Source organism: Neovison vison, chromosome 3 (assembly GCF_020171115.1).
Source record: "Neovison vison isolate M4711 chromosome 3, ASM_NN_V1, whole genome shotgun sequence".
In the NCBI taxonomy this organism is placed as follows: Eukaryota; Metazoa; Chordata; class Mammalia; order Carnivora; family Mustelidae; genus Neogale; species Neogale vison.
In genome coordinates this window covers 112,409,682-112,436,411 of record NC_058093.1, presented here as the reverse complement: position 1 = coordinate 112,436,411, position 26,730 = coordinate 112,409,682, and the positions used below count along the sequence as shown (strand labels likewise).

The following is a 26,730-nucleotide window of genomic DNA, read 5'->3' as shown; positions in this document are numbered from 1 at the left end:
ATTATTTCCCAGAGGTTAGAAGACCACTTGCTTGGAAGTTGTATTCTAAACTTCATATAAATGGGATCATTTAGTGTTCTCTTTTGAGCCAACTCAACAGTGTTTGTGATATGCATCCAAATTGTTGTTTTTCAGTAATTATTTCCCATGGGTGGGTAGTAGTTCACACCCAGTAGAGCCACAATATAATTCATTTACTGGCACAACTACTGATTTGGGTTACCAGTGATTGATTACTCCGATCAAAGCTGCTATGGGGGTGCCTGGGTGGCTCAATGGGTTAAGCTTCTGTCTTTGGCTCAGGTCATGATCTTAGGGTTCTGGGATAGAGTCCTGCATCGGGCTCAGCAGAGAGCCTGCATCCTCCTCTCTCTGCCTACTTGTGATCTCTCTTTCTCTGTCAAATAAACAAATAAAATCTTTAAAAAAAATAACAAACTGCTATGAACACTCTTTAAAAAAAAAAGATTTTATTAATTTATTTGACAGAGATCACAAGTAGGCAGAGAGGCAAGCAGAGAGAGGAAGGGCAGCAGGCTCCCCGCCAAGCCGAGAGCCCAATGAGGGGCTTGATTCCAGGGCCCTGAGATCATGACCTGAGCCAAAGGCAGAGGCTTTAACCCACTGAGCTACCCAGGCACCCCATGAACACTCTTGTACAAGCCGTGGGTAGATGTTTGGAGGGAATTGCTGGGTCGCAGGGTGAGTAAGACTTAGCTCTGACAGGCACTGTTAAATAGTTTTCCAAAGTGGATGTACTACTGGGTACAGTTTTTACAACTTGGTCTGACTGAGAGGAAAGGAGATAATCTACCGGCGCCATCTAATGTAAGCAACTGGCGCCTCGGTGGCTCAGTGGGTTAAAGCCTCTGCCTTCAGGCTCTGGCTCAGGTAGCGATCCCGCCCCTCACCGGGCTCCCTGCTCAGCAGGGAGCCTGTTCCCCCCTCCCCCCCGCCTCTCGGTCTACTTGTGATCTCTGTCAAATAAATAAATACAATCTTAAAAAAAAAAAAAAAGTAATGTAAGCAACTTCGTGCTTGACTAAGCTGGGTGCTTTCATTTAAAAGCTCAAAATAGGGGCACCTGGGTGGCTCAGTGGGTTAAGCCGCTGCCTTCCGCTCAGGTCATGATCTCAGGGTCCTGGGATCGAGCCCCGCATCGGGCTCTCTGCTCAGCAGGGAGCCTGCTTCCTCCTCTCCTCTGCCTGCCTCTCTGCCTACTTGTGATTTCTCTCTGTCAAATAAATAAATAAAATCTTTAAAAAAAAAAAAAAAGCTCAAAATACGAAAACAAAACAAAACAAAAAACCCCCAAAATAAAAGCTCAAAATACGGTCTGGCAGAAGCCTCAATTTCATAGCCAAGTGCCTTGCCCACAATTTCATTGTTGAGGGGTGGAGGGGAGGTGTCTTGGCCACATACTGTAAGTGCCACATCGACCCCGACCCCGGAAGAAATTTCTTTCTTTTAGAGATAATCTACTTACTTGACAGAAGCACAAGCGGGCAGAGCGGCAGGCAGAGGGAAAGGGAAATGCCGGCTCCCGCTGAGCAGGGAGCCCCAGGCGGGGTCCATCCCAGGACAACCCGGATCCGGTCATGGTCCGAGCCGAAGGCAGCCGCTCAACCAGCCGAGCCACCCAGGCACCCCCTCAGCAAATTTCTTTCTTTCTTTTTTAAGATTTTATTTTTATTTATTTGACAGAGAGAGAGAGAGAGATCACAGGTAGGCAGAGAGACAGGCAGAGAGAGCAGGGGAAGCAGGCTCCTCACTAAGAGAGCCCGATGTGGGGCTCGATTCCAAGACCCTGAGATCATGACCTGAGCCGAAGGCAGCGGCTTAACCCACTGAGGGTTAACCCAGGCGCCCCACCTGAGCAAATTTCTTATTCAAACTTTAAAACGGGGTGTTTCTGAGAGCATTAAGATTAGCTCACAGAGTGAAGAAAGCACGACAAACCGTCCTGTCCTCCAACCTGCTGCTCCGATTTCCTCTCAGCGGGAACAAAGGAAGCTCTCCCTCATGCAGCGTGGGGTATCTGGCCGAGTCCCGCCCCTCACCTAAGCCCCTGCGCAGATTTCGGCCGACGGAGCTAAGCGCCAGGCGCGCATGACGTAGAACGATCGACGGTGCGTGATGACGCCAGGGCGTGCGCTCGGTGGCTCGTAGGGGAAGATGGCGGCTGCTCTTTTGGAAGAGAGGGATTGAGACGGGTGGAGGGAAAAGGCCAGGCGGGAGAGACGTTCTCGACAGTGAAGACAAACCCTTCGCTCGCTATTCATTAGGAGCTCTGCTCAGCGCCGGAGGGTGAGTGCAGCGGCGGCACGGGACCCTTCGCCTGCAGCAGGCGGCGGCACTTTCCGCCATTTTCAAGCTCGGCCGTTGCGTGCTTTGGGGGCCTGGAGGGGCGCCTGGGGACAGGTTGGGAGAACCGGGAGGATCATCGTCGGGAGGGCCCATTGAGACTAGTTCGAGCTTTAGGGGAGGGAGCTGGAGGCTTGAGGCAGAGCCGGGAAGGAGGGCAGGGTAGGACTAAGGCTCCTGACTGGGAACCGGTGGCGACAAGTAGACGTAGGTAGCGTAGGCCACGGATAAGACGTAAAGTTTGGAGAAGGGAAACGCGTTAAACAGATTGGGGGCGGGAGTGGAAGGGGTTGAGCCGAGAGTTGAATGGTACGTGGCTTTGGTTGGTTCAAGGGGTCTCGGGAAGTGAATGCGAAACCTATGAAACAGCGGCAGGTTTAGCCTTGATATTATCGTGGCTTGAAATTGGTGTTTTTAACAGGGATGTGTCCAGTTTGTCAAGCAAAAACCCTCCTTCTTTGGAAAAGTTACATTTCTGTTTTGTTTGCTTTAGATCATGCTACCTGTCAGTGTCCCTTCAACAACTCCCTCCACATCTCCGGTATTAAATTGCTTTCTGATAACCAGATATTTTAGGATTTAGAAAACTTTATTTATTTATTTAGAAAAGAAAATAAATATTGATACTAGCTTGTTGTAACCCTTGTGGTTAGTGGCCCTTCCGTGGAAAGAGGAAGGTGGGTCGATAGGGAATTTCGTAATTGGATCAGTTTAAATCAGATCATAAAAGTTACTTGTAGAAAGCCTGACAGTGTTTTCAAGTAATTTATGCACATATGACGTTACGTTAACTGTTCAGGAACTTAGGAAGACGTTCGAGTATGAACAAAAAAGCCCGGGGAATACCTCTTGAGAGCGCTGAGTTGACTTTTAAGTACGCTCTGGAAATCTGGTGCTCGCAGTATATTTTGCCTGTGAGCGTGGTGCGCTGGCAGGTCTATTTAATTCAAACAAAACCTTTAGAGACTGTTAGTTAAAAGGAAGCATGTTAATTATTCCCATGGAGGCATTTTTCTTTTCCTAATTTTTTTATGTTTTTTTTAAAGATTTTATTTATTTGACGGAGAGAGAGATCACAAGCAGGCAGAGAGAGAGGGAGAAGCAGGCTCCCAGCTGAACAGAGAGCCCGATGCGGGGCTCGATCCCAGGACCCTGAGATCATGACCCGAGCTGAAGGCAGAGGCTCAACCCACTGAGCCACCCAGGCGCCCCTCTTTTCCTAATCTTAATTGCATTTGACATCATTCTTAATCACCATAAAATACTTTTCTCCCTTTTTAATGGTCTGTTTGCCTAAAAGATGAAATACTGTATCGGTTTGAGTTTGTGTAGAGGTTTGAAGTTACATATTTAGCATATTTTATTGAAATTTACAGAAAAATTTCATCTTTCTGTACTAGTGGTAAGAGTATTGGTAGGAAGTTGGCCTTATATCACAATGAGTTAGTTACAAATAAATTCCCATCTATGATGTTGATGACTTAACTTGCATTCTTTGGTTGGTGAAAAATATTAAAAGGTCAGATTTTGCTATCACAGTTGTATCTTGACCTACGGCTTTAATTACACTTTTACTAACAACTTAAGGTGCTTATTCATAGTTTTCTTTGCTAAGTAATGTCCACATTTTTCACAGTACTTTGGGAAAACATGTTATTTATTGCCCTTATTCAGACTGTTTCAGATTTCTGAATAAGGAAGTAAGGTCATAATAAAGCATGCTTGCTTGCTTTCTAAAGATTTTATTTACTTGACTTTTAAAAAAATTTTATTCATTTATTTGACAGATCACAAGTAGGCAGAGAGGCAGGCTCCCCGCTGAGCAGAGAGCCCGATGCAGGGCTTGATCCCCGGACCCTGGGATCATGACCTGAGCTGAAGGCAGAGGCTAGATTTTCTTTATTTGAGAGAGAGAGTGCATGAAGTGGGGGTTGGGGGTAGAGGGAGAAGCTCATTCCCCACTGAGCAGGGATTGGAAGGCAGAAGCTTAACTTGCTGAGCCACCCAGGTATCCCCATAGTAAAGCTTTAAAACTACAACCTATATATTGACAGAAATACTAGTGAAAGTCTTTCACTTACAAATACACATACGGAGTCCTTTTGAGATTGCTTAGCAAAAAATTAGGACCTTTGCGACAGTTTTTAGATAAAGTAGTATTTGTAGTCTGCAGATTAGAAATCTCCATTACCAAAGTAAATTTACTTAAATTCATAAACTTAACACTTGTTTACGCATTTCAGATTTGTTGTAAAATTCTGGATTTTCCTTAGTTTTCTGTCAAACATTATTCCAAGATTTTATTCGTTGAAACTTTTTTTTTTTTTAAAAGATTTTATTTATTTATTTGACAGAGAGAGATCACAAGTAGGCAGAGAAGCAGGCAGAGAGAGGGGAGGAAGCAGGCTCCCTGCCGAGCAGAGAGCCTGATTCGGGGTTTGATCCCAGGACCCTGAGACCATGACCCGAGCTGAAGACAGAGGCTTAACGCACTGAGCCACCCAGGTGCCCCGAAACATTTCTTTTCTTTTTTTTTTCTTTTTAAAAGATTTTATTTATCCATTTGACAGAGTTCACAAGTAAATGGAGAGGCAGGCAGAGGGGGAGAGAGAGAGAGAGAGAGGGAAGCAGGCTCCCTGCCGAGCAGAGAGCCCAATGCGGGACTCGATTCCAGGACCCTGAGATCATGACCTGAGCCGAAGGCAGCGGCCTAACCCACTGAGCCACCCAAGCGCCCTGAAACATTTCTTTTTTTAAAGATTTTATTTATTAGAGAGAGAGAGAGAGAGAGAGACCGTAGGCGGAGAGGCAGGCAAAGAGAGAGTGGAGGAAGCAGGCTACCTGCTGAGCAGAGAGCCTGATGCAGGGCTCCATCCCCAAACCCTGAGATCACGACCTGAGCTGAAGGCAGAGGCTTAACCCACTGAGCCCCTGTTTGTTGAAACTTTTGCTTGTGAGAGGTGTTAATATCTGGATTTGTGTGTGTCTGTGTGTGGAATGGTGAAAGTTTCTCTGTTGCTGTAATGTGTTATGTGACAGGTAAGTTGCCAGACCACAGTTTTAATGCTGAAAGATATTTGATCTTTGTCTTTGACAGTGACATAAGTTAAAACCTTTTCTCCTTGAACACACTCTGGTTGATAACATTTCTTTCCCCGTTGCAAAAGACTTACATTAACATTGGTCTTAGACACAGAAGCTCTTAAGTATGTTGAAAAAAGTCTTACCTGCATTACTCTCTTCCTTTCTGGTCCTTGAACATTTTATGTAGTATTTCCTGTTGGAGGACTGACTTCATAATGTTTGTATTGAACCTTATATGCATAATTTAAGTGCTTATAAATTCTCAGAGCCTGGTTAGTATTGGAAAGGGCATAGCTTTCAGCAGTAGACAGGCTTAGGTTTGAGTGCCAGGTTCACCACTAGCCAGCCTTTTTTTTTTTTTTTTAATTATTTATTCGACAGAGGGAGAGAGCTTGTGTGAGCACAAGCAGGGAGAGCAGCAGAGGGAGAGGGAGAAGCACGCTCCCCACTGAGCAGGGAGCCCTGCAAGGAGCTTGACCCCAGAGCCCTAGGATTATGACCCGAGCCACCCAGTCTCCCCTAGCCAGCTTTTTTATATTGGGTCAGTTAATTAAACTCTGAACTTCAGTTTCCTTGTATGTAAAAATGGTAATTATTGTAATAGTTTTTTCATAGGTGAAAGAAAGTGATAACGTAGTAAGCATTTATTAAATTTTGGCATTTTTTTCTTTCTGTGACTTGAATTTAATTGGCTAATTCATTTTTCAGGGTTTTTTTTTTTGAGGTATAATCGAAATGTAACGATATTAGTTCGAGGTATTTGTATATATTGTAATATTTATATATATTGTATATTGTATGTATATTTGTATATATTGTAATATGATCAATTAGTGTAGTTTATATATATATTTTTAAGATTTTATTTATTTATTTGACAGAGATCACAAGTAGGCAGAGAGGCAGGCAGAGAGAGAGGAGGAAGCAGGCTCCCTGCTGAGCAGAGAGCCTGATGTGGGGCTTGATACCAGGACCCTGGGATCATGACCTGAGCTGAAGGCAGAGGCTTAACCCACTGAGCTACTCAGGGGCCCCACCAATTTTTTTTCTTGTGGTAACTTCAGATCTACTCAGCATCTTTCATATATGCAATATAGTATTATTAATTATAGTCACATCCCCATGACTGATTTTTTTTTATAACTGGAAGTTTCTACCTTTGACCCCCTTTACCTATTTTACCTCCCCTCCTCCTTTGCAGTTTTTAAAGTTTAACTCATATCTTTGTTAAAGACTTACAGTCTCATTCCTCTGCTAAACTGTTTCCTTTCTCTGTTATTAAAGCATTTTGTGCATATCTACTTGATGTATTTTGGTTGTGTATCTTCTCCACTCCTTTGTGAACTCTTTGAAGGCAGATGCTTTATTGCCTTATATTTTTGTATTTATAAAGCCTAGGCATAGATAGAGTTTTCTGTGAAAATTTTCCTCATAATTACTGGGATTCGTTTTCACACAGATCTGGTTTATTTCTGCTTCTTGGCCTTTACTTAAAACCTCTTTGCTTGCCTCCCCACTCTCAGACCATTCATATCCTATCCATTCCTCAAAATCCAGGTAAATCTTATCCTATTAATAAGGTCTTCAGTGACTTTGTAACTCCTCTCTCCAGTTAACCTAGAGTCTGTGTGACTGCCTTCTGTTACTTTGTGTCCTGTAGTACTTGGCACTATGTCTTACCCATTTTGAGTAGGTCCTTGGACGGTAAGTGCTGGCTGAGTTTGTTATGGGCACCTGCTCTATTCACTGTCCCATTTAGTAAGATACTTTTAAGGAGCAGTTTCCCCTTTTTTGTATGTGGAATAGTCTGATAAATTTTCCCCCATCTTTGTATGTTATGAAAAATTGTAAACATCCAGAAAAGTTGAGAGAATGAACACCTAATACCTTCCATTTCGATTTACCTGTTATTAACATTTAACTATTCTGCTTTAGCCCTCTTTCACTCCCCTCTCAACAGTCAATTGAAATTAAATTGCATATATCAGGGGCGCCTGGGTGGCTCAGTGGCTTAAGGCGCTGCCTTTGGCTCAGGTCATGATCTTAGGGTCCTGGGATCGAGCCCTGCATCTGGCTGTCTGCTCAGCAGAGAGTCTGCTTCCCCCTCTCTCTCTCTGTCAAGTAAATTAAATACAATCTTAAAAAAAATTGTGGGGGCACCTGTGTGGCTCAGTGGATTAAAGCCTCTGCCTTCAGCTCAGGTCACGATCCCAGGGTGCTGAGATTGAACCCTGCATCGGGCTCTCTGCTCAGCGGGGAACCTGCTTCTCTGCCTACTTGTAATCTGTGTCTGTTAAATAAATAAGTTAAAAAAAAAACTTAGAAAAAATTGCATGTATCATGCTGTTTGTCCCCTAAATACCTCAGGATGCATCTCTTTAAAATAATGCCATTCTTCTACACTTGATACGTTTTTATTTCAAACCAGACTCTACCTAAGGTAATATTAAAAACACAGTACCATTATTATGACTAAGGCAATTAGCATTAAGTATCTGGCACTGACTTCTTATTTTTTAATTTTTTTATTATTAATTTCTTTTCTGTCTTTTTTTTTTTTTTTTAAGAGATTTTATTTAATTGTTTGAGAGAGAGAGAGAGTGAGTGAGCATGAGCTGAGCAGGGAGGCAGACGGAGAGAGAGAAGCAGGCTCCTCTGTGAGCAGGAAGCCTATGCGGGGCTCAGTCCCAGGACCATGGGATCATGAGCTGAGCTAAAGGCAGCCCCTTAACTGATTGAGCCACTCAGGTGCCCCTGGCATTGGCTTTTTATTTTATTTATTTTGTTTTATTATTTTTTAAGATTTTATCTATTTATTTGACAGAGAGAGAGGTCACAAGTAGGCAGAGAGGCAGGCAGAGAGAGGGGGAAACGGGCTCTCGCCTGAGCAGAAAGTCCGATGTGGGGCTCAACCCTGGACCCTGAGATTACGACCTGAGCCGAAGGCAGAGGCTCAACCCTCTGAGCCACCCAGGCACCTTGGCATTGACTTTTTAAAGAAGGTTCCACATTTAGAATTTTCTGATTGAATGCTTAAAATGTCATTTAATTTGTTTCTTTAATTCCTGTAAGGTGGAAGTTAAGTCTAGAGAGGCTTTATTAAATTTGGGTCAGATATGTTTGGCACAGATACTTCATAGGTGATGGTATGTAATTTATGTAGCCTTTCTTCTCCTATTGAGGATCCATAAATAAGGTGTTAGTTTGCCCCATTGTTTACCATGTTAAGTTTCCTTGTTTCGTGTGGTGTCTACCAGATTTCTTCATTGGAAAAGTACACTTTCCCCTTTGACCTAATGGTTGATTATTGTTGACCTAGTCATTTATTTCATTGGGGTTTTCTAACTCTGTTGTTTACACTTAATAGCTGTTTTCTGTAAAAAAGAGCTTCCCCCAGGATGCCTGGGTGGCTCAGTCGATTAAGCGGCTGCCCTCGGCTCAGCTCATGGTTCCAGCGTCCTGGGATTGGGTCCCACATCGGGCTCCTTGCTCCTCAGGGAGCCTGCTTCTCCCTCTGCCTGCCACTCCACCTGCCTGTTCTCTCTCTATCTCTCTGACAAATAAATAAAATCTTAAAAAAAAAAAAAAAGAGCTTCCTCCTTTTCACGTTTTAAACTTTTAGGTTTTTCTTTTTAATAATTTAAAGATTTTATTTATTTATTTTTGGGAGAGAGAGAGAGAGAGAGAGAGAGAGCGCAAGTGTGGCAGAGGGGCAGAGGGAGTAGCAGACTCCCCGATGAGCAGGGAGCCCAGTTTGGGACTCCATCCCAAAACCCTGGGATCATGACTTGAGCTGAAGGCAGACCCTTAACTGATTGAGCCACCCAGGTGCCCAAAACCTTTAAATTTTGAGGGGTGCTGGAGTGGTTCAGTCGTTAAGCTTCTGCCTTCAGCTCAGGTCATGATCCTGGTGTCCTGGGATTGAACCCCTTGTCTGGCTTCCTGTCATCAGGGAGCCTGCTTCTCCCCTTCTGCCTACTCCTTCCCCTGCTTGTGCTCTCTCTCCCTCTGTCAAATAAGTAAGTAAAATCGTAAAAAACAACAACAAAAAAAAACCCTTAAATTTTGAAGTAAATACAGATTTACAGAGTATTCAATGAAAGTACAAAAAACTCCAATATAGTTTTCATCACTATTCACTTATTAACATTTTGTCACATTTGCTTTTTCTCTCCTTCCCTTCATTCCTGTTTTCTCCCAGGCCGTTCACAGATGTTATGCACGTTTTCCCCTAAAAACATCATTTTCTCTCTCTCTTTTTTTAAAGCCCTATGTGGGGCATGAACTCATGACCTTTAGGTCAAGACCTGAGTTAAGAACTCCCTGTCATCACCTGTGAAGTGTCTGCGTCAAACATACTTGGCTCAAATTTAATCAAGCTCCTCCGGAGTCAGATGCTTAACCGATTCAGCCATCCAGGCACCCCAGAAATACCATTCTCTTAAATACCCACAGTGTTAACAAATTCTACGTGCTTAACATTAATGCAGTATCTTATATTAGGCTTCAGATTTCTCCAGTTTCCTGAGCAATGTCCTTCAGAGATTTTGTGCCTTTTTAAAAAAATACAGGATTTAATTTAGATTTTTTAAAAAAGATTTTATTTATTTATTTGACAGAGAGAGAGAGAGACAGTGAGAGAGGAAACACAAGTGGGAGGAGTGGGAGAGGGAGAAGCAGGCTTCCCACCAAGCCCGGCTCTATCCCAGGACCATGGGATCATGACCTGAGCCAAAGGCTGATGTTTAAGTGACTGAGCCACCCAGATGCCCCTCTAGATTTAAAAATATATATATTTTATTAATTTATTTGAGAAGAGAGCACATGCAGGGATAGCGGCAGGCAGAGGGAGAGGAAGAAGCAGGCTCTTCACTGAGCAGAGAGCCCAATACGGGGCTTGATCCCAGGATGCTGGAATCATGGCCTGAGCCAAAACCAGAGGGTTAACTTACAAGCTACCAAGGGATCCCTTGTATCTCTTTAGTCGTTAATCAGGACCAGTTATTTGGCTTTTTTTTGTTTCATGACTGACTTTTTTTTAAAAAAAGATGTTATTTATTTGTCAAAGAGAGAGCAGGAGAGAGCACAAGCATGAGGAGCAGGCAGAGGGAGAAGTAAGCTCCCTGCTGAGAAAGGATGCAAGACTTGATGTCAGGATCCTGGGACCATGACCTGAGCTGAAGTCAGAGGCTTAACCAATGAGCCACCCAGGCATCCCCATAACTGACATTTTTAAGAGTAAAGGCCACTAGTTTTGTTTGCTCTTATTTTGGAGGATATTATTACATACTCAACAGATTTTACTTTTTCTAGTAAGTTACTCAATTAGAATCTTGAGTAGACAAAGCTAGGAAATGTGTTTTCAAAAATCATCAGTTTATATTGGTGTTTTATTTTTTTTTTCAAAGATTTTATTTCTTTTTATATTTATTTGACAGACAGAGATCACAGGTAGGCAGACAAGCAGGCGGGGAGAGAGGAGGAAGCAGGTTCCCTGCTGAGCAGAGAGCCTGATGTGGGGCTCGATCCCAGGACCCTGAGATCATGACCTGAGCCGAAGGCAGAGGCTTAACCCCTGAGGCACCCAGGCAGCCCTTGGCGTTTTATTTTAATTTAACTTATTTTTTAGAGGAGATTTATCTATCTATCTATTTATTTATTTAATGAGAGAGAAAGAGTGTGTGCCAGGTGGGGAGGAGCAGAGGGAGAGAAACTTCAGCAGACTCTGCATGAAGTCCACCGTGGGGCTGGATCCCATGACTTTGAGGTCTCAGTGAGCCAAAACCAGGAGTTGGGTGCTTAAGCAGCTGTACCACACAGGTGCCCCTCTTTTTTTTTTAATTATTTTTTAAGATTTTAGTTTTAAGTAATTTATACATCTAACATGGGGCTCAAGCTTACAACCCAGAGATCAAGAATTACATGCACCACTGACTGAGCTAGTCAAGTGCCCCTCCCCTACATTGGTATTGTATTTTTATTTATTTATTTTTAAGAGAGGTAAGAGACGGAAGAGAGAGTGAGTGAGCTGTGTGTGTGAACAGGGGCAAGGGGCAGAGGGAGAGAGAGGGAATCTTTTTTTTTTTTTTTTTTTAAAGATTTTTTTTATTAGAGAGAGAGAGCCATGCATGCATAGAGGGAAAGGGAGAAGCAGACTCCCTGCTGCACAGAGAGCCTGAAGCCAGGCTTGATCCCAGGACCCTGAGATCACAACTTGAGCTGAAGGCACACTCTTTTTTTAAAATTTATTCCTTTATCAGAGAGAGAGAGAGAGCGCGCGCGCGCACAAGCAGGCAGAGGGAGAAGTAGGCTTCCCACCAAGCAGGGAGCCTGAGGCGGGACTTGATCCCACAAGCTTGGGATCTTGACCCGGGCCAAAGGCAGACACTTAACTGATTGAGCCACCCAGGCATTCCCCAAAGGCAGACTCTTAAGTGACTGAGCCACCCAGCCACCCTGAAAGAATCTTAAGCTGGGTGTGGAGTGCAGTATGGGCCTCGGTCTCCTTCTCAGATCATGAGCTGAGCTGAAATCAAGATCTGGAGGCCTAACTGACTGAACCACCCAGGTGCCCTCTCCCACCCACCTCATACTGGCATGTTTTTTTCATATTATTTGAAATTCAAAATCACAGTTAACATTATTATTGGATTTCCAACAAAGAAAGTAGAGTCAAATTTACAGTGCCAGTATTACTAGCAACCCTACTGAGTATAGGTGATTTCAGTCCTCATTTTCCGTAGAATGTATCCTACTAAAGATGAACAGGTAGAGAACTGTGTTCAGAGTTACTTAATGTAACACTTTAAAAAAAAAAAAAAAAAAAAAGATTTATTTATTTATTTATTTATTTATGGAGGGGTAGAGGGAGAGACAGAAGAAGACTCTCTTCTGAGCAGGGAGCCCGATGCAGGGCTTATGACCTGAGTGGAAGGCAGATGCTTAACTGACTGAGCCACCCGGGTGCCTCATAACACTTTTTTTCTACTTGGTCAGTTTGACTTTTTTTTTTTTTTTTAATGATTTTATTTATCTGAGGGAGAGGATGCACATAAGCAGAGGAAAGGAGGGTAGGGGCAGGGGGAGAGGGACAAGTAGTCTCTCTGCTAAGTGCAGAGCCCCATGCAGGGCTCAGTCCCAGGATCTTGAGATCATGACCTAAACCGAAGACAGATACTTAACTCATTAAGCCATCCAGGCTCCCCTGGTTTTATTAGTTTTGATTAGTTTGACTTTATTTGCATTCATTATTGGGGTATGCCTTTATTCTTTTTTTTTTTAAAGAATTTTTTATTTTTTATTTTCTAAAGATTTTGTCTATTTACTTGATAGCTAGAGAAGGAACACAAGCACGGGGAATGGGGGAGTAAGAGAGGGAGAAGCAGGCTTCCCACCAAGCAGGGAGCCCAGTGCGGGCTCTATCCCAGGACTCTGGGATCATGACCTGAGCCGAAGGCAGACACTTAACTACGGAGCCACCCAGGCGCCCCGTCCTTTATTCTTATTGATTTAATTTTTAATTTTTTTTGTATATATATATTTTTTAAGTTTTTACTTATTTGAGGGCATAAGTGACAGAAAGAGCAGGAGGAGGGGAAGAGGGAGAGGGAGAAGCAGCTCCCTGCTGAGCATGAAGCCTGAGATGGGGATATGGGGACTGGGAACGGGATGTGGTGTCCTGGGGATGTGGGGTTAAATCCCAGGACTACGGGATCATGACCTGAGCCCGAGGCAGACTCTTAACTGACTGAGCCACCCAGACTTGATTTAATTTTGTTTATTTTTTGAAGATTTTACTTATTTATTTGACAGAGAGGGATCCAGTGAGAGAGGAAACACAAGCAGGGCTAGTGAGAGAGGGAGAAGCAGGCTTCCTGCCGAGCAGGGAACCTGATGTGGGTCTTGATCCCAGGACTCTGGGATCATGACCTGAGCTGAAGGCAGATGCTTAACAACTGAGCCACCCAAGCGCCCTGATTTAATTTTTTATATATCAAATATTTACATGGTTTAAAAGATAAAACCACACTGAAAGAATACTTAAGTCTCTAGGCCTTCCATTCCCATTCTCATTCACTCACCCAATGTATGTATGTATGTATGCATTATTTTTCTTTTGTAAAAACTTGTGACCTTTTTTTAAATTGTAAAAAAATTTATCATCTTAACCATTTTTTAAGTGTATAGTTCAGTAGTGTTAAGTACATTCATTTGTGCCACGGATTTGAGAATTTTTTCATCTTGCAAAATTGAAACTCTTACTTGTGGAACAACTTTCCATTTCTCCCTCCTCCTGCTCCTGGCAGTCACTGTTCTACTTCATGTTTCTGTGAGTTTGTTTAGTTTAGATACCTCATAATGATTGAAATCATGCATTATTTCTTTTTGTGGCTGGCATATTACACTTACCATAATGTCTGCAAGGTTCATCCATGTTGTAGCATGTGACAGGATTTCCTTCCTTTGACAGCTGAACAATATTCCATTGTATGTATATACCACATTATGTTTATCCATTCATCCATTGCTCATCTACCTTTTGGCTGTAGTGAATAGTGCTGCTATGAGAATGGGTGTCCAATCTGTTCAAGATCCTGTGTTCAGTTCTTTTGGATATATACTCAGAAGTGGGATTTCTGGATCGTATTTTTACTATTATTTTATTTTATATTATTATTTTATTCATATTTATATATTTTTAATTTTTTGAGGAGCCTCCATCCCATTTTCCATAGTGATAATACCATTTTACCATCCTACTAATAGTGTAAAAGGGTTCCAGTTTCTTCACATTCTCACTAACATTTATTTCTTTTTTCTTTTTTTTTCTTAGAGATTTTATTTATTTATTTGACAGAGAGTAAGAGATCATAAGTAGGTAGAGAGGCAGGCAGGGGACGGGAGGAATGCAATGTCCCTTCTGGGCAGAGAGTGCTATGTGGGACTTGATCCCAGGACCCTGAGATCATGACCTGAGCTGAAGGCAAATGCTCAACCACCTGAGCCACCCAGGTGCCCCTTACTTACTGTTTTTTTGATAGTAGTCATTCTAATAGTGTGAGGTGATACCTCATTCTGTGTTTTTTTTTTTTTTTTTTTTGTTGTTTTTAAAGATCTTATTTGAGAGTGAGAACTTAGTGCATGAGCAGCAGGGAGGGGCAGAGGGAGAAGAAGCAGACTCCCTGAGCAGGGAGCCCAACATAGGGATCAGTCCTAGGACCCTGAGATAATAACCTGAGCCTAGGGGCACGTGGGTGGCTCATTCAGTTAAGTGTCTGCCTTTAGCTCATGTCATGATCCTGGGGTTCTGGGATTGAGCTCTGTGTTGGGCTCCTTGCTCAGTGGGTTTTCCACTTCTCCCTTTTCCTCTGCTCTTCCCCTCTGCTTGTGCTGGTGCGCGATCGTTCTCTCTCTCCCTCTCCCTCCTTCTCGAATAAATAAATAAAATATTTAAAAACAGAAGTAACCTGAGCTACCTCAGGGTGGGTGGCTCCCTCATTTTGGTTTTAATTTGCATTCATCTCATGATTAGTGATATTGAGCATCTTTTCATTTGTTCATTGGCCATTTATATCATCTTTAGACAAATGTCTATTCAAGTCCTTTGCCCCAATTTTAATTGGGTTATTATTTTTTGTTGTTGTTGTTGAGTTATAGGAGTTTTTTGTCCATTCTGGATAATTAACCCTTTATTGGATATGTGATTTTCAAATACTTTTCCCCATTTTGTAGGTTGCCTTTTCACTCTGTTAATTGTATCCTTTGCTAAACAAACGTTTTAAAGTTTGGTGTTTACCTTTTGTGTGTGTGACCCCATTCTTTTTCCACCTAACGATACATCCGAGAAATCATTCCATATCCAGAGCTACCCCCTTCCTCAAACCTGCCTCATAATAATGTGATTTATAATAAGAAATATATATATATATATTTATATATAAATATATAGTGTGTGTGTGCACTCTCTAAGAGATATCTTTTCAGATACTTTGCCTGTTTAAAAAATTGGGTTGTCTTTTTATTATTGGGTTGTAAGAGTTATCGGTATATTTTAAATGCTACAGGTCCCTTACCAGATCTATGATTTGAAGAAATTTTCTCTCATTTTGTGGATTGTCTTTTTACTTTCTTGGTAGTGTTATCGAAGCACAAGAGTAATTTTGGTGATGTTCAGTTTGTCTATTTTTTCTTTTGTTGGTTGTGCTTTTGGTGTCATATCTTTTTTTTTTCTTTTAAGATTTTATTTTTAAGTAATCTACACCCATCATGGGGCTCAAACTCACAACCTGGAGATCAGGAGTTGCATGCTCTGCCTACTGAGCCAGGCAGGCACCCTTTGGTGTCATATTTAAAGAAGGCTTTGTCTAACCTATAGTCATGAATATATATATTTGCTGCATTTAATGCATTTAGCAATTGGTTAAACAGTTGATTTACCCATCCAAGAATGTGGATTGTTGTTCATGGTTGATTATGACTTCAGCTTTTTGGTTAGAAAGTTATAGAGAGTTTTACTTTGTGGTTAGACATCTATAAGCCTTTGGGGCACCTAGGTGACTTTGTTGGTTTAGCATCTGCCGTAGGCTCCTGGGATTGAGCGCCACATCTGGCTGCCTGCTCAGTGGGGAACCTGCTTCTTCCTCTCCTCTCCTGTTCTCTCTCTCTAAATACATAAATCTTTTTTTTTTTTAAGATTTTATTTATTTATTTGACAGACAAATCACAAATAGGCAGAGAGTCAGGCGGTTTTGGGGGCGGGGGAGGCAGGCTCTCTGCTGAGCAGAGAGCCCAATGTGGGGCTCAATCCCAGGACCCCGGGATCATGACCCAAGCCGAAGGCAGAGGCTTAACCCACTGAGCCACCCAGGTGCCCTGGTGTAGTTTTTTTTTAGCTGTTTAAATATTTGATTAAGTCTTAGTTTATTGTATCCTTAATAATCACTGTATATTTGAGATCCAGACTGTTTTGGAGGGAAATACCAAATTAAGACAGTATGCATCATAGGGTAATTAAAGACATTGTGTATGCCAAATATTGAGGAGTTTGTTAGGCCAATATGGGTTATAGAACTAGAAACTAAGAACTCCTCTTCACAAATCAGGAGGTACTCAAAGCCTTCAGCTTGTCATTTCATCTTGCTGTTGAGAAACTTAAAATATTCAGGACCATCTCTTTAGGATTGTTGCTTTGGGAATGATTTTTTTTGTTAAGCACTTTTGTCTGCAATTTAGGTATTTGTTCTTAACCTTCAGTTTAGTTGTTAAACTAGGTTAAAAAGGAGCTGCAAGGGGCGCCTGGGTGGCTCAGTGGGTTAAGCCGCTGCCTTTGGCTCAGGACATGATCTCGGGGTCCTGGGATCGAGCCCCGCATCGGGCTCTCTGCTCAGCGGGGAGCCTCCTTCCTCCTCTCTCTCTCTGCCTGCCTCTCTGCCTGCTTGTGATCTCTGTCTGTCAAATAAATAAATAAAATCTTTAAAAAAAAAAAAAAGGAGCTGCAAGAAACTTTGGAAAATTCTTACCTGCTCTGTATGTAATCTTGAAATTATAGAATTGTTTTATTTCTGGGGGTCATTAATCTAGACTTTTAATTGGAAGATAAACAGGATTGAAGAGATTAAATTTATTTGTAGTCACATAGTGGCAGATTCCAGGTCATCTGAATACTAGTTTAGTGTTTTTTTCCACTTCTACAGGAAAACCCAGAGCATTTCATTGTATAACTCCGAAGGGCTTTTTGGTTCATTGTCTTTGGGAGAGAGCTAAAGTTAAAACAGTTACATACCTAGAAGAGCCTTAAGTAGGAAAATCTTCCCATCAGGAATTAAGAAATTACATTGTTTTGTGGTGCTTAAATTGTTACATACAGCTCTGTTTAGAATTGGTTACCGGTAAGAACTTTGGTGTACTTTTGTTTGAGTAATGCAGTGATTTTCAACTTTTAAATCTGCATTTGGTAGAATATTTCTTGGTAGATTTTATAAACACACACACCAACCAATCCACCCACATATCCCAAATGTGTTGCTCAATGCCTCCTTCATGTTTCCTGTACTCAAATTGTAGTTGATATTAATAAAGAGTATTTTTCACCCACGTTTACTGCCCATAGTGCTCATTTCCAGTTGTTTTTTTTTTACATTTGTTTTGTGCCCAGAGTAGATATTTCCAGTTTTGTGTGTGACCATGTTTCTATCACTGTAGTTAGTAGCGTTATTTTTTATAAGTTATTTTGTTTTTATGCATTCACTCATTCATGTACAGTATGCATGTGTTAAAAAAAGGTAAAAGGTACAAGAGGATGTACAGTGAATCTGTCTTCTTCCTGCAGTTGTCTTCTCCTTTTATCTATCTAGTAGCTATCCCTGTTAATAGTTTGTTACAAAATCTTCCAAAGTAATATTAAGGTATATGTAGCAAATTTATATACTGTAGATGTTCTCTTTTTTGTTGCTTTTTACATGCACACTAATAATCTATACATTGTTTTATATTTTTTTTTGCATAAGAAAGCATTTGAGGTTTAACATGAAATCATACAAAAAATTTGTATAAACACAAATCCACATCGAGTCATAACACAGATAGCAAAAGACAAAGTAAGAACAAAGAAAACTAATTGGTGGCTAAATACAGTTGGACGCAGTTGTGTCTTGTATACTAGAAAGTCTTTTACAAAATAATCATCTTAGATCAACAGAAGACTAATCTTCAATGTCTTCCTGCAAGATGGGTTAACTTTAGCAATTTCCTCCTGTTTTTTCCAACATCCTTCTTTAGTATGGCTGGTAATTGTTTTGGTGATTGCCACCCCCTCGAGATACCTTGATGTAAGTGCTCTGTTGGCCACTGTAGTCTGCATATCCCTGTCCCTATCCATAGTTCCCATAGTTATACCCAGTATAATCATAGCCGTCACAGCTACTAGAGTTTTGATTGCTGCCATAGGCACTATTGTAATTTCCATATCCTTGGTCATAATAGCTATTAAATCTTTGGTTCCAGTTTTGGCCCTGACCTTGTCCACCAGCTGCAGCACCTCTTCCTCTTTGTTGCTGCTCTTGCTGTCTATATACCTCTTTGGGTTGTGCAACTTTGATTTCATACTTCCCAGAACCAATTTGATGATACCTGCTTTCTAACAATTTCTTTACTGGCTCTTTGTCTGTATATGTGATAAAACAAAATCCTCTTCTTTCATTTGTTTTTGTATCCATGGGAAGTTCAATATATTCAATCTCTCCAAAGTCTCCAAAATATTCTTTAATTCGTTCTTCAGAAGTATCTGGGCTCAGTCCACCCACAAAAACCTTTTTGGGCCGTTCTTTCCCTTTTAAAGCTTTGGCCCTTTTGGGGTTCTATCAATTTGCCATCCAGTTTGTGTTCTTTCAGTTCCAAAACCTTACCAACAGTAGCAGCATCTTTGAAAAGCACAATTCCAAATCCTCTTGATCTTCCAGTCACCGGATCTGTTTTAATTGTACAGTCCAAAAGTTCCCCAAATCCAGACAAATACTCAGTCATCTTTCTTGCTTGTATTCCAGCTCAAGCCTCCAATAAACATTTTACCGTCATCTTACTGATTCTTGCTCGAGTTGATCTTGGATCCCTCTGCAAATTTTTCTCTGTTGCTGTACTGGTTCATGTCCTCCATGGTGGCAGAGTTGTTGGCCTGGGGGTGCTGGCGCGCAGTCCGGGTCACCTGATTTATAATTTTTTAAAAAGATTTTATTTATTTATTTGACAGAGATACAGCAAAACAGGGAACACAAGCAGGGGGAGTGGGAGAGGGAGAAGCAGGCTCCCCACCAAGCAGGGAGACTGATATGGGGTCGATTCCAGGACCCTGGGATCATAACCTGAGCCGAAGGCAGACACTTAACAACTGAACCACCCAGGTGCCCCATATACTTTGCTTTTTCTGACTTGACGATATATTTGAAGATCCTAAATAGAACTAACTTCTTTATGATAGTTGCATAATATGCATTGTATGTATATTTTATGGTTTACTTTAATTAGTCCTCTCCTTAACAGACATGTGTGGTTTCCACTCTTTGGTTATTGCAAAAGGTGCTTCATTGAATAACCTTATGCACATATGATTGCATACATGTAGGGATAAATTTAGGCAAGTGGAATTGCTTGGTCAAAGTATGTGCACTATTAGTGTATGAATATGGTGGTTTTACTCACATTAACACTCATATTATGGTTTTTGCTTTTGTTTTAAAGTTTTTAGTTTTTAGAGAGATTGAGTACACAAGTGGGGTGGGGCAGAGGGAGAGGGACAAGCTGACTCCTTCGCAGAATGAGAAGCCCAATGAGGGTGTCGATCCCAGGACCCTGAGATCATGAGTCGAAGTCAGACATGGAACTGGTGAACCACTCAGGCATCCCTGCTTTTTTTTTTTTAAAGATTTTATTTTACGTAATCTCTATACCCAGCTTTGGGCTTTAACTAACAACCTTGAGATCAAGAGTCGCTTCTCCACTGACTGAGCCAGCCAGGTGCCCCTGGATTTTGATTTTTTGTGTGATGTTGCTTCTCAGAAAGTGATGAGTCATTTTTTTTTTTTTTTTAAGAATTTTACTTATTTATTTTAGAGAGTGAACAAGAGTGCATGGGAGTGGGGAGCAGAGGGAGAGAGGGACAAGCAGATTCCATGCTGAGTGTGCAGCCTGGTGTGGGGCTCGATCCTAGGGCCCTGAGACCATGACCTGAGCTGAAACCAAGAGTCAGATGCTCAACTGACTGAGCCACCCAGGCACTCAGAGGAGTCATTCTTTAGCAGGAGTAATGAGGGGAATTTATCCCTTTTTGATAATTTTTATAAGATACATTTTTGCATAGTAAAATGTTATGCAGCTCATTGAATACACTATATAAGGTAGACCCTTAAAGGCAATTCATTAGAATCTTACTTTTATAGGCAAAAACTTCAGATTTTATTTTATTTTTTTTAAAGATTTTTTTTAAAAAGATTTTTTGTTTATTTACTTGACAGAGAGAGAGAGAGAGAGAGAGAGGGAACAAGCAAGGGGAGCAGCAGAGGGAGAAGCAGGCTCCCTGCTCAGCAGGGAGCCCAAGGCATGGCTTGATCCCAGGATCCTAAGATCATGACCTGAGCCAAAAGCAGATGCTTAACCGGCTGAGCCACCTAGGTGACCCTTTTTTAAAGATTTTATTTTATTTATTTGACAGACAGCGAGAGAGGGAACACAAGCAGTAGGAGAGGGAGAGGAAGAAGCCCAGTTCAGGGCTCCATTCCAGAACTCTGGGATCACAACCCGAGCTGAAGGCAGACGCTTAATGACTGAGCCACCCAGGTGCCTCCAGAACTTTAGATTTTAATAAAATTTTATGACGAATGTAAAAAATTTAGTGAAAGATTTTAGTAAAAAAATATGCTCATCTTCTTCCTGGATTATTATAGTTGACTGAATTGTTTTCAGGCCTCTTCCTGGTATTACCTTTCATAGGATAATTCACATTTCTAAAATTCACACTTTTTTACTTATATTTCTGGGGTGAGTCATCATTGTTTCCAACACTAGTGTTGTACTTTCTGGATCCCATGGGGTATTTTTTTCCCCAGGAAAAATGTAAATATTTGTATTTGAATTTTTGCAGCTTGAGGTAGGGGGTGTCTTTGAAGTCCTTTTGCCTATTTATATATCCATATACCCCAGGTAAGGCTCCTTGCACTATTTGATAGATTTAGTATGTTTTTAGCATGTCTAGATTGGTGTAGCACGAATTTCAGACACCAGCTCCAATATATGAACTTAGAGGTTTTCAGCTTCTTCCTCTGCTGCTCCCTCTTAACACCTACCCTGTCCGTGAACCATTTTAATAACTCAGGTGCGGTTAAAGCCTCTGCCTCGGGCTCAGGTCATGATCTTAGGGTCCTGGGATCGAGCCCCAAATGGGGCTCTCTGCTCAGCAGGGAGCCTGCTTCCCCCTCTCTCTCTGCCTGCCTCTCTGTCTACTTGTGATCTCTATCTGATAGATAAATAAAATCTTAAAAAAAAAAAACACAAAAAAACTCAGGTGCACCTAAAACGAATACAGTGTTATGTGTCAGTTGTGTCTCAGTTAAAACAGAAACCTTTTAATCCTGTTGCTATTTCCTCTGCCTGGAATCCACCTCCTCCCCCTTTTCCAGTTTGTATATTCCTTCTTTTATCCCTGCATACATTACTTTGCCCAGAACTTTTCTCTTTTACGTCTGTGCTCCCCTGTTTCTTCCCATAGCATTCCCTCATAGCATTTAAAAAAGATTCCTTCATGGGGCGCCTAGGTGGCTCAGTGGGTTAATACCTCTGCCTTTGGCTTGGGTCATGATGTCAGGGTCCTGGGATCGAGCCCCACATCGGGCTCTCTGCTCCGCGGGGAGCCTGCTTCCTCCTCCCTCTCTCTCTCTGCCTGCTTGCGTACCTGTGATCTCTGTCAAATAAATAAAAATCTTAGGGAAAAAAAAAAAAAAGATTCCTTCAGGGTGCCTGGGTGGCTCAGTCAGTTAAGACTTTGTCTTCGGGCAGGTCGTGATCCCAGGGTGCTGGGATTGAGCCCCACATCGGGCTCTGTAATCAGCAGGGAGCCTGCTTCTCCCCCTCCTGCTCCTCCTGCTTGTGCTCTCTCCCTCTCGTTCTGTCAAATAAATAAATAAATCTTAAAAAAAGTAATCTTCCAGTATGCATTTATTAAGGTCACTAGATCATCACATACTTATTGAGTACGTACTGGGTTCCAGGTCTAGTTTTGTTTGTTTTGGTGTTAAAATATGCTTAACATAAAATTCACCATTTTAACTTTATTTTTTTTTCTTCCAGTGAAATTAACATTTTTAAGTATACACTTGTTTGACATTAAATACGTTAACAATGTTTTATAACCATCTATCTCCAGAACCCTTTCAGCTTCTCTAACGGAAACTTTGTACCCATTAAACATTAACTCCCTGTTCTTCCCTCTCTTAGCCTGTGATAAGCACTGTTCTGTTTTCTGTCTCTATGAGTTTGATTACTCTAGAAACCTCATATAGCATATGTTTCCTAATTCATTCTCTGAAGCCAGTATTACCCTAATACCAAAACCACTTAAATATCATACAGGAGGAAAACTGTAGGTCATTATTTTTCATGAATATAAATGTAGACATTCTCAACAGAATAACCGGTTGAATCTAATGGTGAATAAAAAGAATTATACACATTATGACAATGTGGGGTTTATTTCAGGTATGCAAGCCTGGTTTAGCACTCAAAAATGAGTTGAGTTAATTCATTACATCATATGAGTTATGAAGAAAATTTATATATAGAGATTAATAAATTGTGCATTATATTAATACATGCAGAAAAGCTCCTGACAACATTCAGCATCTGTTCATGATAAAATGTTCAGCAAAGCAGACATGGTGGGGATATCCTCAGTTTGATATGGTGCATCTACAAAATTTCCACAGCTAACATCATACTTAAAAGTGAGAAATTACGGGGTGCCTGGGTAGCTTAGTCGGTTACACATCTGACTGTGGCTCAGGTCATGATCTTGGAGTTCCGGGATCAAGCCCTGCCTCTGGCTGCCTGCTCAGCAGGGAGTCTGCTTGTCCGTCTCCCCCTGCTCTTCCCCCTACTCATGCTCCTTGCTCTCTTGTTCTCTCAAATACATAAATAAAATCCCATCACCTCCCAATTTGTTACAATTTTAAAATATTTTGTTTCTCTATTAGTTTGCTAGGGCTGCCATAACACAAGTGTGGCTTAAATAGTCATTTATTGTCTTCGAGTTCTGAAGAACAACAGGTGACTGAGATCAAGGTATCAGTAGGGCCTTGTTCCCTCTGATGGTATTAGGGAAGAATCTGTTCCAGGCCTCTCTCCTAGTTTCTGGTAGTTCCTTAGCTTGTGCCAGTATAACTCCATTCTTTATGTGTGTCCAAATTTCTCCCTTTTATGAGGACACTAATCCTATTGAATTATAGACTCCTCCTACTCCATATGACTTCATCTTAACTAACGACATCTGGAGTGTCTCTGTGTCCCAATAAGGTGCTAAGGTTTTGAGGAGGGGATGTAATTCAACCAATAACATTCTGTCTCTGCATTCATATGTACATATATACATATATTTTAACTGTTTGAGAGTAATTTCAGACATCATGATACCAGATGCTTCATTCAGTATGCAGTAGCAACATGCAGTATCACATCTAAGAAAATTTGCCCTAATTCCCTATTATTATGTAACATCTCCTCTACATTCAACTGATCTTTGGTAGGCCTTGTTTTTTCAAGCCCCAGGACCAGTCATCCTACTTTTTAATTTTTCATACATATACTTTTTTTATTTTTAAAATTTTGTTTTTTCTTAAAGTTTTTTTTTGTTTGTTTTGTTTTTGTTTTTAATTTGAGAGAGCAGGTGAGCACAGGCAGGGGAAAGGGGCAGAAGGAGAAGGGAGCTGGATGGCAGGCTGGATCCCAGGGTTCTGGGATCATGACCTGAGCCAAAAGCAGATGCTTAACTGACTGAGCCACCTAGGTGTCCCTCTCTTTTTTTTTTTTTTTAAAGATGTATTCATTTTAGAGAGCGAGCACACTCGTGCACACGCACACATTAATGAGTGGAGGGGCAGAGAGCCTGACCAATTCACAACCCAGGATGGGAGCTTCATCTCACAACTCTGAGATTATGACCTGAGCCGAAATCAAGAGTCAGATGTTGAACCGACAGAGCCCCCCATTGGTACCCTCATACCCTGTCTTTTTAAGACGTTCTCACTGAGGTATTTCAATAGCAGATCAGGTCTCTATGCTCTGCCAACCTGTTGAGGAGGAGTAGAAACCATTTGCTTTCTCTGTCCAGGAGTCTTAACAAAGGAGACATGTCTCTTGGCGGATAGTTAAGAGGGTGCTTAACGTTAATTAATCGTCTCTGTTAACAGTTATTCTGGCGAATGAATTTTCTTGCTTTGTGTATCTCAAGCATTGTCTCCCCCCACCGAAAAAATGTTTATTTTACATGTGCAGCACATACTTAGTATTTTAAGTTTAAATTATCTGGAACATGCCTTTTCAATTGGTGATAATTTTCTTAGCTCATTGCTTGTAATATACAAACAGAAAAATTAATGTTCTGTGAGCAAATGCTTTCTACTGCATAGTTAATACTTTTTCCTTTGTAACTAAAAATATCTTGGAGGAGATACTTTGGAATTATGTAAGTACTTGTTCTCAAGCTTTTGCCCACTAATTTTAACATCCATTGGTGGAACCTGTATGCAGCAAGTATTATTGGGTGTTTCAGTAGTGATTTTCTGTTATATATTTTAACGTATATCTGTGATAATTCTTACATGTATGCAAGGCATTGGAAATACAGAGACTAAAAGCATTCAGTCCTGCAGTGAGTGCCTGGGTGGCTCAGTCAGTTAAGGGACTGCCTTTGGGTCAGGTCCTAGTCTCAGTGGGGAGCCTGGTTCTCACTCTTCCTCTGCCCCTCCCCCACTGCACACGTGTGTGCATGTGCGCGTTCTCTTTCAAATAAAATCTTGAAGAAAAATAAGAAACACTCAGTCCTTGCTTACATGTAATTTGCAGTTTAGGCAGAAAGATAGACATGAGGGGTTTTGCCAGTGAGATACATGTTTTCTAGGATTATGCATAATTTATTTTGGGAGTGTAAAGACTGAATAAATTGAGCATAATAATAAATTAGCAAAATTAATTTAGAACATCAGTATAGGAATATGCTAACAATGGTTGTTAGAATATTGGGCAAAGTTAGAGATTTTAGAAGACTATTTTATTTATTTATTTATTTTTAAATAATTTATTTATTGGAGAGAGAGACGGAGAGAGAGAGAAAGTGGGTGGTGAGCACAAGCAGGGCGAGTGGCAGGCAGAGGCAGAAGTGGGCTTCCCGCTGAGCAAGGAACCTGATACGGGACTTGATCCCAGAACTCTGGGATCATGACCTGAGCTGAAGGCAAATGCTTAATGGACTGAGCCACCCAGGTGTTCCCCAGAAGAGTATTTTAAAAAGAAAAACATTTTAAAAACACCTGGGTGGCTCAGTGGGTTAAAGGTCGTGATCCCAGGGTCCTGGGATCGAGTCCCACATTGGGCTCTCTGTTCGGCAGGGAGCCTGCTTCCTCCCCTCTCTCTGCCTGCCTTTCTGTCTGCTTGTGATCTCTTGTCTGTCAAATAAATAAATAAAATCTGTAAAAAAAAAAATCACTCCTACCTTCTCATAAAAGTGATCCATATCTGTTGTAGATAGTTTGAAAGAACTGAAGGTATAAAGAAGACAGCCAAATTTTACTGTTAACTCCCATGCGTGGTTACTTTTCTTTTATGTTCCTTTCTATTTTGAGGGGCTTTTTTTGTTCTGTTTTGTGGAATGTTTCATGAATTTGCATGTCATCCTTGTGCAGGGATCATGCTAATCTTCTCTGTATTGTTCCCAGTTTTAGTATATGTACTGCTGAAGTGAGCATCCATTTTTTTAGCTTTTGTACAAAAGTGTATGGTTCTTTTAAAGTAATTATAATTATTTACACTCTGATTTTTTGCACTTAATGTTGGGTCATGAAGTTTGTTTAAAATATTTCAAGATTTTTAGTGATTATATAAAATTTCATCTTATAGATAGGCAGAGTTTATTAGTTATTTCTTTCTGGTTGCTTATGCCTGTGAACTTGACTGAAAGACTTTTTGCGAAACAAAATATTTTAAGTCTACATTGATCTCTATTAAATCATAGAATGGTTTTCTGAAATTTATATTTTAAAAAGATATTATTTATCTGAGATAGCACAAGTGGGCAGGGCAGTGGGGAGGGGCAGAGGAAGAGGGAGAAGCAGGCTCCCTGTTGAGCAGGGACTTCCATATGGATTTGAGTCATGACTTGAGCTGAAAGCAGACCCTTAACTGACTGAGCCACCCAGGCACCCCTAGTGGTCCTTAATCTTATTCCTTCTTTTTAGGGATCAAAGTGTCAAAAATTTCTCTAGCATAGGCAGGGATCAGAGCCTTAAATAGAGTCCAATTTAGCTTGCCTAGTTTCGTTCTTTGTATTCTAGTGACACTGTATCCCCACCCCCAAAATTTAGGTGTTCTGTGGAGGTGTTGCAAGTAGGTGTTACAAATATATTAGATTGGTACAACTTTGCTGTATATCTTTTTTTCCCCCAAAGATTTTACTTATCTATTTGAGAGAGAGAAAGAGTACAAGCAGGGGAGAGGCAGAGGGAGAGGTAGAAGCAGGCTCCCCACTGA

General features: G+C 41.2%; 1 protein-coding gene, 1 non-coding gene and 1 pseudogene across 8 annotated transcripts in view; 1 reads left to right on the top strand and 2 right to left on the bottom strand.

The window, feature by feature from the left end:
- The first annotated feature begins 2,130 nt into the window (after positions 1–2,130).
- The window catches only part of WDR33 (WD repeat domain 33), a 122,630-nt gene continuing 98,030 nt past the window's right edge, over positions 2,131–26,730 (top strand). For all 7 annotated transcript variants that reach the window (XM_044242712.1, XM_044242711.1, XM_044242713.1 and 4 more), the window contains exon 1: positions 2,131–2,307. The gene's annotated coding sequence lies outside the window, so the exon portion shown is untranslated. The remainder of the gene's footprint in view (positions 2,308–26,730) is intronic.
- On the bottom strand, positions 18,153–19,138 carry LOC122902769 (annotated as a pseudogene).
- LOC122903801 lies at positions 25,842–25,949 on the bottom strand. Its single transcript, XR_006384027.1, has one exon. It is a non-coding gene; the product is annotated as a U6 spliceosomal RNA (small nuclear RNA).